Source organism: Lactuca sativa, chromosome 8 (assembly GCF_002870075.4).
Source record: "Lactuca sativa cultivar Salinas chromosome 8, Lsat_Salinas_v11, whole genome shotgun sequence".
NCBI classification, from domain to species: Eukaryota; Viridiplantae; Streptophyta; class Magnoliopsida; order Asterales; family Asteraceae; genus Lactuca; species Lactuca sativa.
The window spans coordinates 224,280,976-224,300,731 of NC_056630.2; positions in this window are offsets into that span (position 1 = coordinate 224,280,976).

The following is a 19,756-nucleotide window of genomic DNA, read 5'->3' on the forward strand; positions in this document are numbered from 1 at the left end:
ATAACTTGTATATGACGGGTGATGGTAGTGGTACCAAGGAGGATGATGGTATAAAGTATCCCTACAGTTAATAGAGCACTTTTGTTCGTATGTATGCGCACATAGCGGTATGATACGTAGGCGTGTTAACTACAAATAGAAAACAGGAAACACGAAAACAGTTACGAGGAGTACATTGTTGAACATACTAGGAGCAAAGTATCGAGCATGCTAGGGATATATCATCGTTTATCAGACGTTTCTTTCATTTGACCAAAACTTAGTTCGGTAAAGAGTCTGTTGCTTTCTTTCGCCATGAGTTGGCGTGGTCCTCACCATACTGAGTTCATATGTTTCTATCACCTCGATCGGCAAGTTCTCGAAACTTTCTATATTCATAACAAAGGTCCGACCTAAACCTAAATTTTATCTTTTGCATTCAAAACCCCCAAGTACTCGTGCAAAGAATACTTTGTCCTCCGAAGCCTTATCGTCAGATGTCCACAGACCGTCACGAAATACCACTCGTCCAGCAGACCAAGTTCGAGCATAGTGGCTATGGACGAATACAGCCCACCTATTACTATTCAGTGTATACGTGAGGGTGGTATATGATTATGACTACGCAGATTTAGTATGTGCATTTCTGCCCTATCTCCTGTTCCTCGTTGAGTTGTGGACCTGGGGCAGACTCGCACATCCGACCATCTTACAAATCCTAATTATGTACGGCTTGTATACACGAGGTAATAATAGATGGACCAAGTATGAATCCTATCAGGAACACCAGGGCAAAGTTGCCAGGTCTACGAGTGAGTATTCTGCAAATCAGAAGAGCGCAACCCCAGTAGTAATGCTAAGAAAGCTAATTTCGGGACAAATTTCCCTCTAACAAGGGGATGATGTGACAACCTGAAAAAATTTTACTTGTAAAAGACCAGTCAATCAACTCAACTGAGTGTTAAGCTCATTGGTACTGAGTTCTAGCCTGGTTAAAGGTCTTTCTAAGGAGTTTTTAGCCTAATACACTTAAGGGATAAGTGGTAGAAAGCACCTGCTAGACCCACAGTGTAACAAATCGAACCTAAACCTCATCTAAATGAGTTCACGGCCCAAGACCATGAGTTTACGGTCGTAAACTCATATGGCCGTAAACTCAAGAGTATATATATGGTCCTTGGCCATTTTTCTCATTCTTTCCTTTCCTTGGCCAATTTTCTTCATTCTCTCTCAACTATCCTCCAACCTTCTTTTTAGATCTTCAAAAAAATGTAAGTATTCTTCCTAGATTAGTTGATACATCTTATTAACTAGCTTCTTACATTGATTTCATCCATGAAAATCATGTTTTTTTAGATCTTCAAGTTTCACCAAGAACACACACTAGTGTTCTTGCCCAATATCAACCATTTTAAGCTTCTAGATCGTAAGTGCTCTTCCCTATACTACATATTTAGTTAGGACTCATGTTTGGACACTTAAAAACATCAAGAACACAAGATGAAATGGAGTTTACGGCCAGGCCATCTCCCAAGGCCGTAAACCCCTTAAAGGTTGCCATTCTTGCCATTAACCCTCCTAGATGCAAAGCTAGTGAACCAGGACCCTTCATGGATGAGCTTAGGACCTTAAACAACTCTCATAAACATAAATGGTCATGAGTTTACGTCTGTAGACTCATTAGGGCCGTAAACTCACCGAAGGCCTCAAAGAAAGTGGTCTTTCTCATCTTAGTGTAGAGCTAAAGTCCCTAAAACTTCCCTAGCCTTCAAACCTGCCATTATACATGAGTGACCATGAGTTTACGAACGTAAACTCCCTTGGGCCATAAACCCATGGTAGTAAACACATGTGACGGCCATTCTACCTTCCCTTGTTGAATCACATGTGATTCTAACACTTGGTCAAGGTGTTTTCTAGTCCCGGAAGGTGTTTCCTTTCATATAGTTGTTGTAAACACTATATTCATGCCAATATGTGTCATTATATATCATTTATGACTTGTTGTGTCTCGGGACTTCATTCGTCAAACTTCTCATCCTTACACGCATACCCGTTTGAATCACCCACATCAGGTGAGTTCATACCCCGTAATTAATCTTTTAAATGTTTTAACTTTTAAGGGAGGAATACAAGTTGAACACAATGATAATTGTGTAAATGGTTTGTTACAAAATTCTTTCAAAATGTTACTTATGTTATTTATAAGTTGTTGCAACATTTCAAAAACTGTTTTTAAAGTTATGTTACTTTATAGTTATACAAAACTCTGTTTCTAAAGTACAAGCACAACTTAGTAGATAAACGAGTCTTTTCAACAACAGTCCAAGTAGAACATTAGAAAACTATAATAGGTGTAGTTTAGGAGAATGTTATTCATTACTTCTAGTACAATGAAGCACACAAAGAGTCAGTTCATTCATGATTCTATACTAATACAATCACTTACATGAATACGCTTACATAAATACGATTACAACGCACGATAACAGAACAGACATAATAAGGTGCTATAGCATGGAAGAATTTCAGGATCTAACTATACCAATGAATCACTAATGCATTGTGATAGTTATATTAGGTATACATGATCATAGTAATGTGGATGTCCGCGGCTTGCAATCAATGCAGGGGTCACGTACAGTTCCCAAAATCTCTTGACAAAGGGGCGTTTAGCATGGGATCTAGCCATCACATTATGCCTTAACCCTCAATTAAGGCAAAATAGTACAAAAAGTAGTCACTTATTACAAATACTATAGTACTTACACTATATATATGAAAATTACAAAAGGATATAAAATTCCAGTTAATATATTATTAATACCTTTACTATGTGTCATATTCACATAATCGATGAGGTAGATTAGATTTTAATAATAATAGTCGTACAGTCGGGTCTTGGTAGAAGGCTACTTTCAAAATAGTCAGGTCTTGGTAGAAGGCTACTTTCAAAACAGTCAGGTCTTGGTAGAAGGTTATGATTAAAAGTTAGGACCATAATGCTAGTCTTATGATTCCTTAATGTATACACCACAGGATACATATATACCAATAGGTTCCGACAGCTAATAGGATGCGTGCTCTCCGCTTCATTTCCTGTTCCTCGTTGGGTTGTGGGCTTGGAACGGATTCACCCAATCTATTATCTACTCGATTCTATAAACATGTATGCTTAGTATACATTAATTCATCATAAGGGTGCCAGGTATGGGTCAGGTTATAGGACACAGAGTCGAAGCATAGTTTTTCTAGTACAAAACATACTTTCCAAAGTCAGTATTTTTGGTATACAAAACTAGAAATTTCCAAGAAAAGGGTTTAATCCATTTTACTAAGTGGGTACAATTTTAGAGACTTTAGGTGAGTAAATCTATAATACCTTAGTTTATACACCATGTTTATATATATAACTAATACCCAATAGGTAGTTAAATGTGTGTTTACCGTCTTACTTCCTGTTCCTCGTTGGGTTGTGGCCTTAGGGAAGATTCACTCAATTAACTTTCTATTCGATATCAGATTATATATAGCAGTATAAACTAAGCTATTATAAAAGTAGTCACTGTAGTCACTATTTTACTATAAGAAATATAGGTTTTCTTAAAGAACTTTTCATTAGAAATAAAGGAACCATTACAATTAACTCCATGAGTAACAAGTGAATACACCAGGGTTATATATGACAACAATCTAACAACCAATGGGATGTGTGCTATCCGCCTTACTTTCGGTTCCCCGGTGGGTTGTGAGCTTAGGGCAGATGCGCACAATCGATTGTTTGTTTACCCTGAGTTTTATATAGCTTGTACCCACTTAGTACCCATAAAAAGTCTTGTAGTGTCATTTTACTTAACTTTCATTCAAGTAGGAAATATATGTTTTTCTAAAGGAATAGTCGCACTTTTCAAAATAGAACTTACAGCTTACACGACTTTTACATATACCCTTTCAACAACATTTTACAGCTTACACCACTTTTACATATACATTATCAACAACACTTTACAGCTTACTCACATCACTAAAATCTTATGAACTCACCAGCTTAATTGTTGATCAACTCTTTCACATAACTTGTATTCTCAGGAGGCTATTAGACAGGTGCTCGTGCTGGGGATTTAGAAGATGAATTATTACAGCTTCAAGTCTTCTTTTGTTAATTGTGTATGAATTCTATGTTTTGTAAATACACACATTGTAAACACTTTCCTTTGAAATGATATGGTTGTTTATTACTTTCTTACCATATACATATCCTGTGATACTTAACATGATGTCCTCCACCCCCAAACGTTTCCTCCATTCCGGTTTTAGGGTGTGACATAAGGCAACCGCACTATTGGTGTCACAGAAAATCTCCATTGGTTCCTTTATAGCTGGTACAGCTCCAAGGTCTCCGATGAATTTCTTTAGCCATATAGCCTCTTTTGCTGCCTCGCTTGCTTCTATATACTCTGATTCACAAGTGGAATATGTCACTTTATCTTGCTTGGAACTTTTCCAAGTAATTTCCCCTCCATTTAGGGTAAAGACCCAGCCCGACTGATAGCGGAAATTGTCCCTGTTAGTCTGAAAGCTAGCATCACTATACCCTGCTACTTTCAAGTCAGCACTCCCACCAAGGGTAAGGACCCAATCCTTAGTCCTTCGCAGGTACTTGAGAATATTCTTTACCGCTGTCTAGTGTGCCTTGCCATGATTCCCCTGATATCTGCTAACCATGCTCAATGAAAAGGCAACATCAGGACGAGTACAAGTCATAGCATACATGATCGAGCCTACAACAGAAGCATATGTTACTCGACTCATCTCAGCTATCTCAGCCTCTGTACTCGGACTCTGAGTTTTACTCAGTCGGGCATTACACTTGATAGGTTACTCACCTTTCTTGGAGTTTTGCATGTTGAACCTTTTCAACACTTTGTCCATATAGGTGTTTTGACAAAGTCCAATTAGTCTTTTACTCTTGTTTATCAAAATCCGTATCCCTAGGATATAGGCAGCTTCTCCAAGGTCCTTCATAGCAAAACATTTCCCAAGCCAGGACTTTACTTCCTACAAGGTTGGGATTTCATTTCCTATGAGTAGTATGTCATCCACATACAATACCAAAAAGCTAACTATACTCCCACTAGCCTTGACATATACACAAGATTCATCTTCGCATCTCGAAAGGCCAAAATCTTTGACTTTCTCATCGAAACAAAGATTCCATCTTCAAGGTGCTTGTTTCAATCCATAGATGGATTTCTCAAGCTTACACACTCTATTAGGGTACTCTGTACTGACAAAACCCTCTGGTTGAACCATGTAAACATCTTCAGCCAAGTTTCCATTAAGGAAAGCGGTTTTGACATCCATTTTCCATATTTCATAGTCATGAAATGCAACAATGGCTAACAGAACCCTAATAGACTTAAACTTGACCACTGGTGAAAAGGTCTTATCATAATCAACTCCCAGAGTTTTAGAATAACCCTTTGCAACCAGTCGTGCCTTGTAAGTCTGTAGATTACCATCCACGTCGGTCTTTTTCTTGAAGATCCATTTGCACCCAACTATATTACGATTAGGGACATTGTCAACCAAGTTCCAAACTTGATTGTTATACATGGACTGTATCTCGCTATCCATAGCCTCTTTCCATTTAGCAGCCTCAGGGCCTGTCATGGCTTCTGTGTAGCTGTTAGGCTCATCCAGATTTACCAGTGTGTTATCACTTATAGGTGTATCACCTTCTGCAGTAATATGAAAACCATAATAATGCTCAGGTGCATTCCCAACTCTGGTGGAACGCCTTAGAGGTACAGATTCTTCAGTCGGCTGAACAGGAGTTTCCTCCTCAGGTTGAGGGCTAGGGGTTGAGGTTCCTTCACCACTTGACTCTTGAATTTCCTCAAGATCAATTTGCCTGGCACTGTCTCCTTGGCTTATGAATTCTCTCTCTCGAAAGACTCCTCTTCATGCTACAAAGACCACATTATCACTGGGTCTGTAGAAGATGTAACCAAAGGATTTATGTGGGTAGCCGATGAAAATACACCTCTCGCTTCGGGGTTCGAGCTTATCGTGAGTCCCGCGTCTCATGAAAGCCTCGCAACCCCAAATCTTGATGTGGTCTAGATTAGGAACTTTTCCAGTCCACATCTTGTGAGGTGTTTTGGCAACCTTCTTTGTAGGGACTAGATTAAGGATATGGGCGGAAGTCTCTAAGGCATACCCCTAAAATGAGATTGGTAGCGAAGCTCGACTCATCATGGAACGAACCATGTCTAACAAGGTCCGATTGCACCTCTCAGCTACACCATTCAACTGAGGTGTCCTAGGAGGTGTCAATTGTGAGATAATCCCACATTCCTTGAGATAGTCGAGGAACTCTGAACTAAGATACTCACCACCTCGATCGGATCGAAGCATCTTAATGTTCCTGCCCAATTGATTCTCCACTTCTTGCTTAAACTCTTTGAACTTTTCAAAGGTTTCTTACTTATGCTTGACTAAGTAGACATATCCATATCTACTAAAATCATCAGTAAAAGTCACATAGAAGCGATTAGCATCTCTTGTGGCGGTTCTGAAGGGTCCACAGACATCTGTGTGTATGAGGTCCAACAAACCTTCACCCCTAGCACAAGTGCCAGTAAAAGGTGACTTTTTCATTTTACCAAGCAAACAAGATTCACAACTATCATCCGACTTTAGGTCAAATGACTCCAAGACTCCATCCTTTTGGAGTTTGCCTATGCGTTTCTTGCTTACATGTCCAAGACGACAATGCCATAAAGATGCTTTATCTAAGCTAGTGGAAAAGTCAATACACAATACATTATTTCCTAGGTTATCTACAATAGATACAATTTCATACACACCATCACAAGGTAATGCTTTAAAATAAAGAACATTATTAAAGAAAGCATCAATACCACCATTATTATTATCAAAATAAAAGGTAAAACCTTGTTTATATAATGCATGAAAGGAAATAACATTTCTTGCCATTTTTGGCGAATAATAACAATTATTCAAATCTAATGTAAACCCACTATTTAGCAATAAGGAATAAACTCCTATCTTGGTGACAGGTGAAGCTTTCCTGTTTCCCATTATCAGGTTTATCTTTCCCTGCTCCACATTCTCACTTCTTTTTAGTCCCTGCAAATCAGAACATATGTAAATTCCACAACCTGTATCAAGGACCCAAGACTTAAAATGAGGTGAGTTATTAGACAATATAGTGTATATACCTGCATGGTTGGGTTTTACTTTCCCATCTTCACATCTTGCTGGTACTTTGGGCAGTTTCGCTTCCAGTGCGACTTTTCATGGCAATAGAAGCATTCAGCCTCATTAGGGTTAGCAGAAGGAGTGACAAAACCTTTCTTGGTTTTCCTTGAATAGGAGCATTCAAGGGTCTTACCCTTGGTACCCTTAGAAGGGTTCTTTCTCTTCTTCCCTTTGCCATGCCCGATTGCGAAGACATTGGTCGCAGTTGGAGTAAGAGGAGTAGTAACACCCGACTTGCCTTTAAGACTACTTTCTGCAGTCTTTAAAAGCCCTTGAAGTTTACTAAGTGTAACTTCTTCCTTGTTCATGTGGTATGTCATTCGAAATTGATCATAACATGAAGGTAAGGAGTGCAAAATGATATCTATTTCCATCTCCTCAGGAAAGTCAACATTTAGTTTCTTCAAACGGTCCACAAATCTTTGCATTTTTTGCATGTGGCTCGTGATGGTCTCACTGTCCTTCATTCGGGTAGTTATCATGGAGGAGATAATTTCATACCTTTCTTGACGAGCACTTTGATGATAGCGGTCCATCAAATCCATGTACATCTCAAAGGGTAGTTTGTTGGATTAATGTCTAAGTCCATAACTATAATTGGTAAGACTTGACCCGACCCAACATGGTCCATTTGGGTTGCATGGCATCATGCATTTGGATAGACTAAAATGAGAGAAATAACACTTAAGGTTTGTTAATATATGATAAATTCTAATATATTAATAAGATTATTTAATTAGTATTGATCAAGAATTAATTTGGAATTAATTAAGTGATCAAAAGGAGACTAATTAAATATATATAGGTTGATTGTGTAAATCATTCATTCTTATATATGTGGGTTTGTGATCCAAGATTCCTTATGTTGGACTAAGTCCATGGGGGTGACCCATGGATACTCCATGGAGGTTAGAATCCATGGAGCATAAGGAATGGGTAAAGTTATGAGTTACATGGTGTAACCCTAATAGCCACCATATAAAAGAATCCCATGGCTCAAGAAATCGGACACTAAGGTGTGAATATGAGGGCTAGACGATTTCCAAGAGTGTTACATTTCTCTCAAGTCATTTCCATGTGCATTTGGTGTTGTGTGAACCATTTAAGGTGTCACACTTGGGGCACTAGGCACTCAAGCTTCATGAAGATTTCCACATCAAAGAGGTATGTAATTCTAACTTGATATATTCATATGAAGTTATGTTATTATGCTAGTTACGATGAATACCTTGGAAAGTTCATATTTGCATGTATAATAGAGAAAACGTACATCCAAGGTATTTAGGGTTGCATGTACACTTAGGAGTGTTAGAATGCTCATAACCCAACATAGTTTTCCTCATAGGACTTTTGGAGCTCAGCTGTCACAGTGGCCATCATAATGCATGCTACCTTAGTAGCATCCCTTTCACGTGCCTGAAATGCAGCAACCTCCTCTGGAGTAGCATTTGACTCATCAATCTCCTTTAGCTCCTTATCAAGGACATATTCTTTGTCCTCATAACGAGTGACCATCCTAATGTTTCTGATCCAATACATAAGGTTGGATCCATCAAAGATGACTCTCCCACAAAGATTCATGAGAGAGAAGGAGCCGGTAGGGTTTGAGCCAGAAGCATTGTTATTGGAAGACATTTGAAAGGAAGAAAGAGTAGCTTAGGTTAGATATAAAGAGAGTCCTTAATAAAACACCCAAATATAATATTAAGGCTAGGACCCAACACAATACTTTATAACTTAGAAGAGGGATGTCGTAATCTAAGTTATAAGATATTTGAAGGTAGGTGAATGACGATTCACCAATTTCCACCATGAAAAACGAAATATTTAATTAGGTTTTAATTGGCATAGAAACTCCTAGATACTTTGAGATTCATTGAACTTTTCAATGGCATGTTTCAATCTTGAGTGTGCCGTTCTGTAACACCGTGAATTTTAAAACAATTTTTCGCATAATTTAAAAACATATTCATTTAATTTTCATAAACATCAATGTTTGAAACTCCAATCAATGTCATACAACGAATCCCAAGATCACATATCATAAAAAATCCCATGTGTGTGTACTGATCAAGCCGGCGCCTTCCCACGGTCATCACTAGTACCTGAAACAATAAACACCAACACTGTAAGCACAAAGCTTAGTGATTTCCCCAAAATACCACACATAACACATATTAACCACTCGAGGCTATAACTCTGTGGGTCCGTAGACCCTACTCTGTGAACCCTCTGGTTCTAACTCTGGGAACCTTCCGGTTCCAACTCTATAAATATGCACAGCATAAATCACATAGAAATAATGCAGTACAACACATAACATACATATAGCATAGAAATACTCTGTCACATAACTCTGGTTACCTACTCAAGGTAAAGTATAGTGAGAAGACTCACCTCGTGTATCTCGATAACTGGCAAATCCCGGAAATCACTCGCGCTCGATCCTCCGAGCTATAATCCTCCTATAACATCATATACCTCTAATTAACACTTTCACAACTAAAGTTGACTACCCCTATCAAGTCAACACTGGTCAACTCTGGTCAACGGTCAATGGTCAACTTTGACCGGACTCGGTGAGTGCACTAGAGCGACTCGACGAGTCTATACGTGTTCACTGACTCCCTATGATCCTCTCTTGACACGTCGAGTACTTCCCTGACTCGACGAGTTTCACCTGGCATGAATCGCGGGGCCACCACGACTCAACTCACTGAGTCTCAAGAACAACTCGGCGAGTTCCAGCTTGACTCAGTCCACCTGTCAACCCTCTCTCACTCTCCCTAACTCACTGAGTCAACCCATAACTCGGTAAGACCACTCGCTGAGTGGTTAAAGGCAATCTTCATGCTACTCGCCGAGTCTGTTCTTCGGACTCGGCGAGTCTAAGCCATGCATAAACTCAAACTCACTCCTGAGGTCAGATCCGTTCCAGTAACTCATAGATCCAGTCCTTCCAAACACATTTATCACGTAAAGTTACAATCTTGGCTACCATGCAACGCTTACAAGGCTTCTTTTGGTGAAATGACATCTAAAATGGTAACCTAAGTCCCCAACTCAAAAGGATAGGCATAAAGCAGGGCATTTGGGACTCTCTGGACCTACTAAGATCCAGATCTAGGTACCAATCCCCAAAGGGACCTCTCACACTCAAATTACAAGGCATACAAGGCATGAAGAAACCCTAGATTTGGCCATATACATAAAAACACGAGAATAAGCTCTGAATAATACCTCAAATAGCTTCCTCTGCCAAAATGGAAGTAGTCCAAGCTCCCCAACCCTCCTAGTTTGGCCTTCCTCTTCCCTTCTTGCTAACACACACAAAGATGATGAATAATGGCCTCTTTTCTCACTCACAAGGACTCACAGGTGCTCTGGTGCTCTCAAGGTCGAAGGTAGCCGCAATGAAGGGTTATAAGGCCCTTTAAATAGGGCTCAGGATCAGGAAATTAGGGTTTCATTAAACAGCGTGGACTCGCCGAGTCCTCTCTTGGACTCGCCGAGTCCGGATGCGAACCCGCGTCCAAATCCGCGATCCTACTCGGCGAGTCTAGGCTCCAACTCGCCGAGTCTCCTCACAATCTACCAAAAATAAATAAATGAATAATACCTGGGAATCCGGGCTGTTACAATTCTCCCCCACTAGAACTAGACTTCGCCCTCGAAGTCTCGCTCTACAAATAACTCTGGAAGCTGCTCACACATCTCACGCTCTGGTTCCCAAGTCATCTCGGACCCCTTCCGATGCTGCCACTGAACCAAAACCAGGGGTATCTCCTTGTTCCTCAGAACCTTGATTTTTCGATCTCTGATTGCCACTGGTCTCTCAGCATAATTCAGGCTCGCATCCACCTGAATATCCTCTAATGGAACCACTGCCGACTCATCGGCTATACACTTCCTTAGCTGCGACACATGAAAAGTGTCGTGAATCTACCCCAACTCTACTGGCAAATCCAAACGATAGGCTACCCGGCCTACCCTCGTGATCACTCGGAAAGGACCAATATATCGGGGCCCCAACTTGCCACTCTTCCTGAATCGAATCACTCCTTTCCAAGGAGAGACCTTCAGGAGCACAAGGTCGCCGACCTGAAACTCAAGCTCGGACCGGCGTCTATCTGCATAGCTCTTCTGACGACTTTGATCAGTCAACAACCTTTGTCTGACCTGCTGGATCTGCTCTGTCGTCTGAAGCATGATCTTTGTACTGCCCATCACACGCTGACCAACCTCTCCCCAACAAATGGGGGTCCGACACCTCCTCCCATACAACAGCTCAAAAGGGCGGCATACCAATGCTGGAATGATGGCTGTTGTTGTAGGAAAACTCTGCCAAGGGCAAGTACGCATCCAACTACCCCCAAAATCCAATACACATGCCCGGAGCATGTCCTCGAGCGTCTGAATCGTCCGCTCACTCTGACCGTCTGTCTGGGGATGATATGCGGTACTAAAATGCAACCTAGTACCCAACTCCTCATGAAACTTCTTCCAGAACCTGGAAGTGAAACGCACATCTCGGTCTGAAACAATCGAGATCGGCACCCCATGCCGAGATACCACTTCCCTCACGTACACCTCTGCCAATTTCTCTGCTGAAGAACTCTCGCTGATAGCAAGAAAGTGAGCGCTCTTCGTCAACCTGTCCACAATCACCCAAATTGCATCAACTCCCCTGGCAGTCCTTGGCAATTTGGTGATAAAATCCATGGTGATTTGTTCCCACTTCCATTCGGTAACCTCCAACGGCTGCAACTTACCATGCGGCCTTTGGTGCTCGGCCTTAACCCTACGGCAGGTCAAGCACCTCTCAACAAACCACGCAACATCCCTCTTCATACAGGGCCACCAATACTCCTTCCTCAGGTCCAAATACATCTTAGTGGCCCCAGGATGGATCGAAAATTTCGACCGATGAGCCTCTTCCATCAAAATTGTACGCGTTCCTCCCACAAATGGCACCCAGATATGCCCCTGAAATGTCATAAGCCCCCGACCATCGGTAACGAACTCTGAAACCAAACAAACAACCCGCTCTTTCTTCTGCATCTCAGGTTGCACAGACTCGGCTTGTGCCCTACAAATGGCGTCCAACACTGGAGCTACCACGGTCAATCTCAAACATACATCCCGCAGCGGGGTGCTTTCCGCCCTGCGGCTCAATGCATCGGCTACAACATTAGCCTTGCCTGGGTGGTACAGGATCTCACAATCATAATCCTTGACCACATCCAACCACCTTCTCTGTCGCATATTTAGGTTGGGCTGATCCATCAAATATTTCAAACTCTTATGGTCCGTGTATATCGTACACTGAACCCCATATAGGTAGTGATGCCAAATCTTGAGGGCGAACACCACTGCCCCCAACTCTAGATCATGGGTGGGATATCTCATCTCGTGAGGCTTCAGCTGCCTCGATGCATATGCTATCACATGCCCTCTCTGCCTCAGCACCGCCCCCAACCCCAAAATCGATGCGTCACAGTATACGACAAAGTCCTCCATCCCTTCCGGGAGGGCTAACACCGGGGCTTCGCATAACCTTTGGCGAAGTGTCTCAAAGGAGGCCTGCTGCTCGGGGCCCCATGAAAAAGAAACACCCTTCCGAGTCAACCCGGTGAGTGGAACTGCGATTTTAGAGAAATCCTTGATAAATCTCCGATAATACCCCGCCAACCCTAGGAAACTCCTGATCTCGGAGGGTGACCTCGGCACCTCCCAACTCATCACCGCCTCAACTTTGGCCGGGTCGACCAATATCCCTTTCTGGTTAACGAGATGTCCTAAGAACTGGACCTCCGGCAACCAGAAATCACACTTGGAGAATTTGGCATAAAGCCTCTCCGATCTCAGAACTCCGAGAACCTCTCTCAAATGCTCCTCATGTTGCTCCCTAGATCTCGAATATACCAGAATGTCGTCGATAAATACAATCACCGACCGATCCAACATCGGCCTGCACACTCGGTTCATGAGATCCATGAACACTGCTGGGGCATTGGTGAGCCCAAAAGGCATCACCACAAACTCGTAATGCCCATAACGCGTCCTGAACGCTGTCTTCTGGACGTCCTCATCTCGCACCCTCACCTGATGATATCCAGTCCTCAAATCGATCTTGGAGAACCAAGACGCTCCCTGCAACTGATCGAACAAATCGTCGATCCTCGGCAACGGGTAACGGTTCTTGACCGTCAGCTTGTTCAACTCCCGGTAATCAATGCACATCCGGTGTGAACCATCCTTCTTCTTGACGAACAGGATAGGCGCTCCCCACGGCGAGCTGCTCGGTCGAATAAACCCCTTACCCAGCAGCTCCTGAAGCTGCGAGGATAAATCTTGCATCTCTGGAGGTGCAAGACGATAAGGCACCTTAGCGATAGGCGCGGCCCCCGGAACCAAATCGATACTGAACTCCACTTGCCTCACAGGAGGCACACCCAGCAACTCCTCAAGAAATACATCAGGGAACTCACGCACTACCAGAACCTCCTCAACAGACCTCGGTCTCTCGGAATCCACCCGCATATCCACCACATACGCCACAAAACCCTTACAGCCCTGCTGTAGACACTGCCTTGCCCTAGCGGCCGAACAAAACGCTGGTCCCGAACGTGTACCCTCGCCGTACACCGTAAGAACTCCCCCACTAGGGTCTCGTATGGTCACCAGCTGTCGCTCGTAGTCGATAACCGCACCGAATCTGCTCAACCAGTCCATGCCCACAATGACACAGACATCACCCATCGCAATAGGAACCAGATCAATCGGGAACTCAACACCGAAAATCTCGACTACGCACCCTCGGAGAACCTCCGTGGCATATATCACCCTCTCGTCAGCTATGGAAACTCTCAAAGGTCAACTCAACGCCTCACGACTAACACTAATATGCTGACTAAAAGCCAAAGATACAAAAGACCGACTCGCACCCGAGTCAAATAACACCAAGGCAGGTACATAATTCACAAGAAAAGTACCTACACATAACATAATATAAGCATAATATCACATCATCAAAATAAATACATGAAAGAATACATACCAGCCACTACATCGGGTGCTGCGCGAACCTCCTCCGCGGTCAGCTGAAAAGCTCTCCCTCGTGCTCTCGGCGCGTCAGCCTTCACTGGCCGACTCTCGGTAGCTCTGATGGTGGCAGGGGCAGATCCTTGAGGTGCTCCCTGAGATGACTTCCACCAGGTCACTGCCGAAAGCTCAGCAGGCGTAAAGTGCGCCGTCACAAACTTCCACCAGTCCTTCGCTCCCAAGCGAAGCTGGTTCAGCGCGAACCGAACCTTCAAATGCTTAGGAGTTGAGCAAGTGAAGAAACACCCCTCTACATCATAAATCCATCTCATAGCCGCCACCGGGTCCTGGGACCCATCAAACTCTGGTGGTTTTGTGTTGCTGAACTCTCGGAACAGCAACGCATCACCACCCTGCGGCCTCGCGGCAGCAATAGCTGCGGTAGCCGCTGCAACAGCAGCCTCAGAAAGAGCGGCATAACGCTCATTGAAGGTCTCAATCAACGTGGTCTTAATAGACCCGAACATCTCTGGTATCTCTGCCCTGATGGCCGCAGCCACCTCCTCATGGATGATCCGGCGGATCTCCTCATCACTGGTCTCACTGCTCTCAGGCATCAGACATGTCCTCACCATGATCTACCTCTGAAATACAACATACGATAAATTAGAATCCATTCGAGCATACTCACACTCGACAACTCTTCCCTCCTTGATCCTTGGTATTCCAAAGATTCCTACTTGGGCTGTACACCGATCCAGTGCTTTCAGTAGTACGGGCCCAATACTACTGTCTGCATCGTATCAGAATACACCCCAAGTCCTCCTCTTCGGATCCCAAATTCCAAGTACTCTAACATGCATAATCCATTCTCTAACAGATCTCTCATAAGCCCCTCGCTGCTACCTACTCACTCTCAAGCATCTCATAGCAGCTCACCTCTCCCTAGGCTAAGGCATCACAAATCAGGCCACTCTAGTCCTAATAGGAGTACCTAGCCTACTCTAGCATGAGAATACATCATATCAATATCAATATCACATAACATGAGGATATTTTGGGAAATCACCGTTCGGGCGCGGACTGATCGTACACACAACTCTGCTCTGCGTTCTTCCAAAAATCTTTTATTCTTTTTGAAAATACTTCTCAAATCCTCAGTTTGAGTTCAAATACGCCTGAAGGTGTACTCGAATCCCTCAAACCAAGGCTCTGATACCAACTTGTAACACCGTGAATTTTAAAACAATTTTTCGCATAATTTAAAAACATATTCATTTAATTTTTCATACACATCAGTGTTTGAAACTCCAATCAATGTCATACAACGAATCCCAAGATCACATATCATAAAAAATCCCATGTGTGTGTACTGATCAAGCCGGCGCCTTCCCACGGTCATCACTAGTACCTGAAACAATAAACACCAACACTGTAAGCACAAAGCTTAGTGAGTTCCCCAAAATACCACACATAACACATATTAGCCACTCGAGGCTATAACTCTGTGGGTCCGTAAACCCTACTCTGTGAACCCTCTGGCTCTAACTCTGGGAACCTTCCGGTTCTAACTCTATAAATATGCACAGCATAAATCACATAGAAATAATGTTGTACAACACATAACATACATATAGCATACAAATACTCTGTCACATAACTCTGGTTACCTACTCAAGGTAAAGTATAGTGAGAAGACTCACCTCGTGTATCTCGATAACTCGCGAATCCCGGAAATCACTCGCGCTCGATCCTCCGAGCTATAATCCTCCTATAACATCATATACCTGTAATTAACACTTTCACAACAAAAGTTGACTACCCCTATCAAGTCAACACTGGTCAACGGTCAACGGTCAACTTTGATCGGACTCGGCGAGTGCACTAGAGGGACTCGAAGAGTCTATACGTGTTCACTGACTCCCTATGATCCTCTCTTGACACGTCGAGTACTTCCCTGACTCGACAAGTTCCACCTGGCATGAATCGCGGCGCCACCACGACTCAACTCGCCGAGTCTCAAGAACAACTCGGCGAGTTCCAGCTTGACTCAGTCCACCTGTCGACCCTCTCTGACTCTCCCTAACTCACTGAGTCAACCCATAACTCGGTAAGACCACTCGCTGAGTGGTTAAAGGCAATCTTCATGCTACTCGCCGAGTCTGTTCTTCGGACTCGGCGAGTCTAAGCCATGCATGAACTCAAACTCACTCCTGAGGTCAGATCCGTTCCAGTAACTCATAGATCCAGTCCTTCCAAGCACATTTATCACGTAAAGTTACAATCTTGGCTACCATGCAAAGCTTATAAGGCTTATTTTGGTGAAATGACATCTAAAATGGTAACCTAAGTCCCTAACTCAAAAGGATAGGCATAAAGTAGGGCATTTGGGACTCTCTGGACCTACTAAGATCCAAATCTAGGTACCAATCCCCAAAGGGACCTCTCACACTCAAATTACAAGGCATACAAGGCATGAAGAAACCCTAGATTTGACCATATACATAAAAACACGAGAATAAGCTCTGAATAATACCTCAAATAGCTTCCTCTGCCAAAATGGAAGTAGATCCAAGCTCCCCAACCCTCCTAGTTTGGCCTTCCTCTTCCCTTCTTGCTAACACACACAAAGATGATGAATAATGGCCTCTTTTCTCACTCACAAGGACTCACAGGTGCTCTGGTGCTCTCAAGGTCGAAGGTAGCCGCAATGAAGGTTTATAAGGCCCTTTAAATAGGGCTCGGGGCCAGGAAATTAAGGTTTCATTAAACAGCGTGGACTCGCCGAGTCCGGACGCGAACCCGCGTCCAAATCCGCGATCCTACTCGGCGAGTCTAGGCTCCAACTCGCCGAGTCTCCTCACAATGTACCAAAATCAAATAAATGAATAATACTTGGGAATCCGGGCTGTTACACCTTCAATTTTTGTGACTGGGATGTCGAGGATCACAAAACAAGGTGTGAAGTAACCATGCAAATTACTTGCTACCCTCAATGTATTACCCCTCAATCGATGTGCCGGTTAACCACACATGCTCCATCGATACAATGATAAATATTAAGTCACCCTTTGCCTACCTTGATAAGTCCATGTTAGTGTGCCGATTAACCACACACGCTCCACTAACGACTTAATCAAAGTGCAAAGTGTAATTTCATGGATTAGCACCTTATTCACATTTTCCTAAAGTAACTAAGATTGGGAATTATAGTCATTGTCCTACCTTAAATGAGAATTATAGTCATTGTCCTACCTTTTCGGCTAACGACCCTCCACCGATCAAGGAAGCGGTGGGTGATAATGGACACCCATTAAGTTGCCATTTTATAGGCAACAACCTTATACCCCCCCCCCCCTAATAGACCGGCTTCATCAATGAGGCCTACTAATGGTAAGACGACTTTGTTCTTATATATATATATATATATATATATATATATATATATATATATATATATATATATATATATAATGTAAAAATCATTTGACGGTAGCTCGACGGTCGACTGGTGTTAAGGGATTAATCGGTCTTGGCGGGGATTAATCGAGGATTAATCGCGGACCATATATTATTAATAAAATATTAAAATTAATTAAATATTAATATATCTTAAGAAAAACAAGTACTTCAAAATTAGAAAATAAGAAAAATTGTAATTTGGAAATTTGGAAATACGAAAATATGAACATTTTGGTATAATCTTTGAAAATTTTGGAGTAAAAAAAGAAAGTTGGTTTTTTGAAAATTTTAAAATTTTTTTAACCTTTTTTTTTTTTACTTTTTTTACCTTTTTTGACATTTTTTTTACATTGTTTGACTTTTTTCGATTTTTTTTTACTTTTGTTGACCGATTAATCCCGCCAAACCCGATTAATCCTACATTCCGATTAATGCCCTAATCCTCGACGGTTGGAGAACGCCAAGCGATTAATCCACGATTAATCGTCGATTAATCCCGATTTCTGCAACCATGATATATATATATATATATATATATATATATATATATATATATATATATATATATTATTAACTTATAATATTAGAAAGTATAAGGGTTGAATTTTAATAATTAAAATTCTAAGGTTTGGAACTAAAGTTTTAATATGACTTTACTTGTTCCAAAACTTGAGGGAAAATTTTGTAAACTTTCAAAATTTTAGATTTCTCATAACTTATTAGTTAATTGAGTATTAAAATGAAGACTCTTCATTTTTATAACTCATGTGTTCTTATAATGGATTTTAATTAAAGTGTGACCTTTGGTTTTCCATAACTTGAGGACATGTTTTGGACTCCATTAAAACACATAATGATCAAGAATTAAACTACCAAGGAGGTTACAAACAATTCCTATGATTATCTAATCTCATAAGTTCAAGAACATGATTATCAATAATTTCAAGAATCATAAATAACTTATATAAAACTTGTAATTTTTTATAATAGCCATTGTAAATGGATTAGCATAAATATTACACCATCTAAAACAAGTTTTATAACACCAAAACAGTTTAGGGTAATGTTTCTAGTCCATTTCCAGCAGCAAAACTCGAAAATCTGGACACTGCAGCCTCTACTCGTCGAGTGCATGAACAGACTCGACGAGTAGCATGCATTTCTTCATGGACTCGTCGAGTCCCCCCATGGAATCGGCAAGTCCATATGCGCAGTGAACAAAAAATTCGATTTTCAAGTACTTTGCATCAGGTATCAAGTACACAAGCCTAGGCTCTGATGCCACTGATGGGTTTTGAGCATTCTAACACTCCTATGGTGTACATGCAACCCTAGAAACCTTGGATCTATGTTTGACTAAGATACATGCAAATAATTATTTTTCCAAGGTTCTTATCCTAACTAGCATGGCATGGGGTACTTGAATCAAATAAAGCTAGTAGAATTACTTACCTTGTAGTTGTAGTTGATTGCTTGGAGTTTGAGAGCCTAGCACCAATAATGTGGATGCCACAAATGGAAGTCACAAATCACCACAAACTTGGAAACTTGAGAGAATAGTCACAACCTTTCTTGAAATCGGCCCTCTTAGTATACTCACCACAACTAGTGTGATTTCAAGAACTAAAGCCCCCTTTATATAGTTTGGTCGATTAGGGTTACATCCATGTAAACCCTAATACCCATGTCTTTTCATTTCCATGAGATCCATGGGTTAAAGCTCCATGGAGTATCCATGAACTTTCCATGCAAGCCTAGCCCGTTCCAAATAAGCATTAGCCCACACTATATAAATACAAGAGCCCATATTGAATTAGTCATACTTTTGATCTCTAAATTAATTATAGATCAACACTAATTAAAAAATATGATTTTATATTAATATATTAGAACTTATAATATATTAATAAATCATAACTTATACTATTCTCAAAAGATTATCCATAAATTGTTCGGGTGAAGTGCAACCCAAATGGATCATGTT